Source organism: Papio anubis, chromosome 5, assembly GCF_008728515.1.
Source record: "Papio anubis isolate 15944 chromosome 5, Panubis1.0, whole genome shotgun sequence".
Taxonomy (NCBI): Eukaryota; Metazoa; Chordata; class Mammalia; order Primates; family Cercopithecidae; genus Papio; species Papio anubis.
The window spans coordinates 32193702-32202014 of NC_044980.1; the positions used below are offsets into that span (position 1 = coordinate 32193702).

Genomic DNA, 8313 nt, shown 5'->3' on the forward strand with positions numbered 1-8313 from the left:
TTTGTTCAAAGCAACCAAATTAAATCCATAGAATCCACAAAAGATAAATTTAACCAAAAGCTCAAAGGCTTGACTTTCTCACCTTTTCCCAAGAAGACATTTTTGACAATTGTATCAGCCATCTAGGATTGCCATAACAACATACCATAGGCCAGGTGGCTTAAACAACAGAAATGTATTTCTCACAGTTCTAGAAGCTGGAAGATCAAGATCAAGGTGTCAGCTGGGTAGGAGTTTCTCCTGAGGCCTCTCTCCTCAGCTTGCAGGTGGTTCCCTGGTCACTGTGCCCTCACATGGTCTTTTCTCCGTGCATGTGTGCATCTCTGCTGTCTCTCTTCTTTCTTACAAGGACATCAGTCATATTGGACTAGGGTCCCACCCTTATGAGCTCATTTAACTTTAACTACCTCCTGAAAGATCCTTTCTCCAAGTACAGTCATATTGGGTGTTTCAACATAAGAATTTCAGGGGGACGCAATTTGGTCCACAACTGCAATGGAAACTCCTACCTGGCCCGTTCAACATACGACAAATGTACTAATAGGGATCTCATTTTTTCCCCTTTGCTTTGCAATAATATGGGATTTGGAATAAGAAAATGTAAAGTGCCACTATAGATGTGTATTAGCATCAAATTGGAAAGTTCACTTCTGAATCATTTCACATGGCTGAACATTCACATTGAAATTTTGCCTCAGGTGTAATTGTAAACACTGCCCCCCATCAATTTCTACTAAAGAGGAATCAAAGAATACCAGTCTCGTTAACTGAATTTGATTACAAATCACACTGATACTAAAGGGAGGACAAGTGTTAGGTCTAGCGATAAGGCAGCTGCTGTCACAGCTTTTCCCATCGAGTTTCCAAGCCATCCAGAAGAGCAGTATCTCTCTTCCAAGAGATAAGTTCATGTTGGATTTGGCAGAGAAGACAAATTCTGGTCTGATATGTGTAAGGTGTTGACATTTCCAAAAGAAAGTCACAATGTGTTCTCTCCCAGGGTCACCAATGAGTTCTGAATATGAGACAAAACATGGCATCTGTTCACCTCTCCCCCAACTTCGAGAAAGTAAAGTAAGTTGCTCTACACAAGAGGCTTATGGATGTACTTCATCGTCACAAACAGAGGTGTCGATTATGGAGATTATGGAGAAACAAAACCATGTGCTCCTTGTCACTGGGAAGGGCAAGACAGCCAAGAATCCAGAAAACAAAGGCTCTCAAAGGCAAGCCAGAAAACAAATCAAACACCAAGTGATCACACTGAAAAGAATAAACGTTACAGTATAGTATTTGATTCCTGTACTTGTCAGTTGGCTTTGTGGACGCCCTCAAATTGGAAGCTTGATGTTGGAAGAGCCCCACAGGGATGAAATCACAAAGGAACCAATAAGGGCTGGAGAAGTGATAAACTGTTTATCACAGGCCAGTCCCCAGCACTTAGAAAAGGTCTATGTCAGAGGCCCTGATATCATTTGTGGCATTATGGGATTTGCTTTGGGAATCTAAGAAAGGTGCTTACAATAAAGGCAGTCAAATAGATGCACTTATAATTGCTATGGGGTAAGGACAAGATACGTTATTAAAGTTCCCAGAGGTCTTCAAACCTCATTTCACAGTTATTTTGGTGCTCTTTTCTTCAGAAATCTTCTATGAATCCAAAAAATACAAATGCATTGAATGATGCAAATTCCATCTCCATCGTTTCTTGCCAGCTGTCTTAGCGAGGTGCTAATGAGCAATAAAATCATCCCTAAACAGGCTTTTGGAAAGAGAAGGAAGAAAATCCAGGAACCAGGACAACCCAAAGCTGGATCATCACTCAGAATGAGCTATAAATTATCTTAACTTTCGTCTACAATGCTGCCTGCAATATTAGATTTCTCAATCCAATTGTCACATGGCATCAAAATTATACCATTACCACTAGGCATTTCTCAGCAGAGAGTTTTCTAGGCAACAATGTTTCTTTTCTTCCTCTTTATAAACAGAAAAATGTGCAATCCATATTTTCGCTATAAGATAAACATGTGATTCACTTACCACAGGACTGTCTCTAAAATAACTCTGGCTCAGGGTGCGGACATCATCTCACCCATTGTCATGACAATATTCTTTAAGTAACCACTTTCTGGGATAGAACTGCCCCAACGAGGTAGCAGCCAGGTCACAAGGTGGTTTTAGTTTACTCTCTCAAACATGCAATTCCAATTACCAAAAAATAAGTGACTCTTAATGATGGGTTTAATAATAGTAGGTGTGGAAGCACTTACAGTTCTAGGACTAAGCCAGGTTTTGTACCAAAAATTAAATCACTGAAATGATATTTTCTTTCAAATAGGAATGGACAAGCAAAAATGACTCACTGTGTTTTCCAATTACACTCAAGACCTATCTCCATATGCCCTCCTCCTCTGCTTGAGAAGAAGGTGAAAGAGGTTGTGGAGACTGTGGAATTTGGTGAGTCTTATGAATTTCTCAATGAGTCAATTTTCTGAAAACCAGTATCTTATATTTCACAAAGTTTCAGTGTGACATAATTAAACTTATTATTGACTTTCATAGGCCATTGAATCTTGAAGACAAATGCTCTTTGATTTCACTACAACATCAGTGGGCACTTGGCCAAGGAAGGCTAGTTAGAACCAGCCTTTTTGCAAACACAGCTGAGGTATTTATTCTGTCTTTCTTCATCACAAAAGTAGCACGGAGAATAATGGACAATAGAGTTCAAGTGGAGCAGGAACTGTCCAGAATTTGAAGAAGTCACATATCAGTCCTGGCCACGATAACTGGGGCACATGTACTATATCCAAGTTGATATCCTCAATTTGGGGAAAGTTTTCTTGCCTTTCCCACAGCCTCCCAAGCCATTGACAATCCCCACATTCAAAACATTCTCATTCACATTTCTGATTCACTTTGCGCTATAGGAACAACAGATGTTGAGTACTTCTAGGGAGCAGAGCCATTATAGGTAGACATAGATCTTGCAAATAGAGAGGTAGAGAGCTTTCTCAAGACCTTTGGACCAAGCAGATGACATCACGAGGTGTACCTTATGCTAAGTGCCTGATCTCTAAGACCCTCCACCAGCTGTCAGACAGACAGCATGCTCACATCATGACAGCTGGTCATTCAAGATCAAGAACGTGAAGACCAGCCCACCCCTGAAAATGACGGATCAAGCTCAGCTTCACAGTGACTCTTATTCCATCCCTAGTGGTGTTTAAAAACACACTTTGTCTTAAGCAACAAGGGGAACTGACCACGTGTTCACAATAGTTCATTTCTGACCCTCTGCTTTGGCTTGACCAGACTTTAGTCAGGCTTCTCTCCTCCACAAAGATTCCTAGATTTTGGCTCTCCCGCAAGTTTAAGCAAGCGCTGAAACACTAAGGAGCAGAACATCTGTTAACAGCTCATCCTGAAAATCAACTGACCATAGATAGAAACACTTCCTATTGGAATATCCTGGTTTTGCCGCCTGCTTGCCACACTCTATGCCCTTCTCCACAAAGGTCTGGCTGGTCCTTCTCCCTCCATAAAAAGGAAAATCTTCTTTCTGTTTGATTTTGAGACACTTGCAGATATCTGAGGTTGGCATGTTCTTCCTGTTGCAATAGTCTTTTTGAATAAAGTATCTCCTTATCTAAGTTTGATTTGTTTTTAATTAATATAATGCAACTGGATACTTTACAGAAATAAGAATAAATGAGCCACAAATATATACAACAACATGGGTGAATCTCACAAATATAGTGTGAAGCATAAAAAGTAAGAACTAGCTCTTCTTCTCCGAGAAAACACCAAATGGCGGATGACGCCCGTGCAGCGGGGGGCCCAGAGGCCCTGATGGCCCTGGGATGGGGAACCGCGGTGGCTTCCGCGGAGTTTAGGCAGTGGCATCTGGGGCCTGGGTCACGGCGGTGGACAGGGTGGGGCCGAGGCCGAGGCCAAGGGGCGGAGCTCAGGGAGGCAAGGCCGAGGATAAGGAGTGCATGCCCGTCACCAAGCTGTGCCGCTTGGTCAAGGACATGAAGATCAAGTCCCTGGAGGAGATCTACCTCTTCTCTTTGCCCATTAAGGAATCTGAGATCATTGACTTTCTCTTGGGGGCCTCTCTCAAAGACGAGGTTTTGAAAATTATGCCCGTGCAGAAGCAGACCCATGCTGGCCAGCGCACCAGGTTCAAGGCCTTTGTTGCTATCGGGACTACAATGGCCACGTCGGCCTGGGTGTTAAGTGCTCCAAGGAGGTGGCCATCGCCGTCCGTGGGGCCATCATCCTGGCCAAACTTTCCATTGTCCCTGTGCGCAGAGGCTACTGGGGGAACAAGACTGTCAAGCTCTACACCCTCCCTTGCAAGGTGACAGGCCGCTGCGGCTCTGTGCTGGTGCGCCTCATCCGTGCACCCAGGGGCACTGGCTTCCTCTCAGCGCCTGTGGCCAAGAAGCTGTTCATGATGGCTGGTATCCATGACTGCTACACCTCAGCCCAGGGCTGCACTGCCACCCTGGGCAACTTCGCCAAGGCCACCTTTGATGCCATCTGTAAGACCTACAGCTACCTGACCCCTGACCTCTGGAAGGAGACTGTATTTACCAAGTCTCCCTATAAGGAATTCACTGACCACCTTGTCAAGACCTGCACCAGAGTCTCTGTGCAGCGGACCCAGGCTCCAGCTGTGGCTACAACATAGGGTTTTTATACAAGAAAAATAAAGTGAATTAAGCCTGGGGAAAAAAAAAAAAAAAAAGCAAGAACTAAATGGCTGTATAATGTACACTTTATATGAAGTTCAAAAGAGAAAAAAATGAACATAAATTGTTGAAAGTCAGGATGGTGGCTCCCTTCATGGGGGCAGTTGCTGGAGGGGGACAAGGAGAGTTCCTAGGGCACTGATAGTATTCTGTTTCTTGATCTAGAATATACTCAATTTGTGAAGAGTCACCTCATGACAGACGCATAATTTGGAAAACTTTCTATGCGTTCTACTCCAATAGAAAATTCACTTAAAATTGAATCTCTTAGAATTATAATTTATTTTTCTCAAACAAACTTGTATGAAGCAAAAAAAGGGCCTCAATGCTTTCTAACTAGCAAATGAATTCATATCATTTACATATGTGACTTAAATAGTGATAGAATTAGGGAATAAGATAAGTTAGCCTATAGTTAATAATTATTTAATTTAATTTAATCTCTGGTCTTCGTGTTTGATGGTCACAGGAGTATAAATATCTTTGGAACTTTATTTTCTAGTGTGTTCACTATCACTTAAGGAACTGTCTTAGTCTATTTGCATTGCTATGAAGGAACACCTGAGACTGAACAATTTATAGAGAAAAGAGGTTTATTTTGGCTCAAGATTCTGCAAGCTGTATGGGAAGCATGGTGCCAGCATCTGCCTCTGGTAAGTGCCTCAGGAAGCTTCCAGTCACATGAAAGTTGAAGGGGGAGCTGGCATGTACATGGAGCGAGTAGGAGAAAGAGAAAGAGGGAGGAGGTCCCAGACTCTTTTAAACAACCAGATCTCACATGAACTAACTGAGTGAGAAACACTTTTCTAACTCATCACTGAGGCAATGGCAATAAGTCATTCATGAGGAATCCACCCCATGATCCAATGCCTCCCACTGGGTCCCACCTTCAATGCTGGAGATCACATTTCAACACGAGATTCTGAGGGGACATGCATTCAAACTATATCAGGAACCAAATTCAATTTCCTACCAAACATAGTCTAACTGTGTTTGTTCGATGTTTTGGTGTTTAATACATCAAAAATGTAAAAATATCAATTTGCAATAATCACAGCTTTTTAATGTTCTGTGGGAGAAAAAATGTAGTTAGCACAGTAGAAGAATATCAGCGGAAGCTGCTTATCATTATCGAAAAAATTTCATGATGACAGAATATGACAGCACAAAATGTGTATATGTTTAACTTAAATGTGAACTTTATCTTACCTGGCTGGTTCTCTGGTTTTCATGTTTGATGGTCGCAGGAGTATAAATATCTTTGGAACTTTATTTTCTTATCTTGTATAGTGTCTTTCTTGTCTTGTATAGTGACAAAGAATAATAACTAGTTCAGTTACATTTTCAAGAGACCTGTCATCACAATGGTATTATTCTTTATTTTCTTATGAAATAATGTTTCGACTTACAACTTAATGTTCTAGCTATAATTTTAACCAAGGCTTTACAAAATGCATAGAGCTTATAATCTCCAATTCCTATACATTCTCGTGGAAGGATCAGCTGTAATTAAATAAGTAGTAATAAAATAAATTTAATTACAAACTAAGATAAATGTTATGAAGGTGAAGTACACAGTGCTACAAGAACTATAGCTGGGGATTGAGATTGTCTATTTAAGAAAAATTATGTTGGCTTCAGTGTCAAGATTGGCGTGTAAAACAGGGAAACGCATGCAGGAAAACTGCCTGGGAGGCTTCTGTGTAGTTTAGGCAAAATGTGGTAATTTATGAAAGGGTTTGGCATTGGAGATAGAGTGAGTGAATGAATTTGAGGCATTTGGGAAGTAAAAAGCTTTCACACTGTGCTCATACCTCCCACTGTAGCTATGTAAAACTATTTGCAGGTCCCGGAAGATACCAGCTGTGTCTTGCTTTGTACCTGATGTTTCTTTCCTGAGTCATCTTTTCTTTAATGTTCCATCTAGCTACATCTTGCTTATCTTTCAGCACTCTGCTCTTCCGTGAACTCTCGTGGCTCCCTGTTTTTGCCACTGCTGTCACACTTGTAACAGAGCTTTTATTCCATCTGCTTACTGTTTGGTCTTCATGCTAGACTGTTAGCTTCTATTACTTGAGGATACTGTCTGTCTGTTTTGTTTCTGTGCCACCAGCTCTGGAGCCGTGATTCAAACAGAGTAGAAAGCACTTTTCTTAAATTACTACCCAGTCAGGTGGGATTATTGCAAACCCCTTCATAACTTCATTATTCTTTCAAAAAATCCATTTTGATTTTTTAAATTCTCTCATGTGTTTGTTTTGTGTTTCATTAATTTTGGCTTCTATCTTCATTAATTCTAACTTCTATTTTTGAGGGTTTTAATTTGTTTTTCTTTTACTAACTTCTTGAGATGGATGTTTAAATTATTGATTTTCGGCCTTTATTCTTATCTAACATCTATGTTTAAGGTTGTAGAATTTTTCCTCTAAAGCATGACTTTTATTGCATTCTGCACATATTTTCATTACCACTAAGTTTAAAGTATTTTCTAATTTCTGTTGTGATCTCTTTTTGACCCCACGGTTATTTAGAAATATATTTTGTATTTTACAAACATATGATAATTTTCTAGTTATCTTTTTATTATCCATTAGTCTATGGTCATGTAATCTGTGTGATTTTACTCCTTTGAAATTTGTTGGGAATTGCTTTATGGTCTAGCAACTTAAAAAAATTTCTGCATGCATTTGAAAAGAAGGTATGGTCTGCAGTTGTTGGTTATTCAAATACATAAATTCTAACTGGGTTGTTCGAATATTCTGTATCTTTTTTTTGTCTGCCTGTTCTGTCAGTTCCATAGAAGTATTTTTAAATCTTCTAGCATGAATGTGCATTTGCCTGTTTCATCTTGTAATTCCATCAGTTTTTGCTTCATATGTTTTTAGGCTATTTTAGTAGGTGACATAAAGTTAGAATTATTATATATAACCGTTAAATTAAATCCTCTTCCCATAATGTCTCTCATTTTTGCTTTAAAGTATATATATATACTTTATATATAAACTTAGATATATACTTTATGTCTATTATATATATTTATATATTTATATATGTATTTGTATATATATACACCCACACACATACATGAATATTTCTCATATTAGTGCAGTTCTATCAGTTTTCTTTTGGTTATTTATTAGTGACTAACAAAGTATCCATGAACATAGTCATTTAAAACAACAAATATTTATTATTCCTAACACTTCAAGAGAATCAAGAATCTAGGTGCAGCTTAGTCTCTCATGAAGTTGCAGCCAGGATGTCAAGTGGGTCTGCAGTCTTCCGAAGGCTTGACCAGGGCTGGATGATCCACTTCCACGAGGGCTCACTCATATAGCTGTTGACTGGAGACCTCAGTTCCTCACTGGCTATTGGCAAGAAGCCTTGGTTCCTCACATGGATCTCTTCATAGGGCTGCCTGAGTGTCCTCATGAGATGATGGCTAGCTTCCCACAGAGCAAACAATCCAGAGAGAGAGATCAAGGAGGAAACCACAATGTATTCTATGGCTTGGTCTCAGAAGTCACACACTTACATTTCTGCCACATTC

At 40.0% G+C, this 8313-nt stretch overlaps 1 pseudogene; it reads left to right on the forward strand.

Moving 5' to 3' along the window:
* The first annotated feature begins 3813 nt into the window (after positions 1-3813).
* LOC101017245 lies at positions 3814-4739 on the forward strand (annotated as a pseudogene).
* Positions 4740-8313: the final 3574 nt, after the last annotated feature.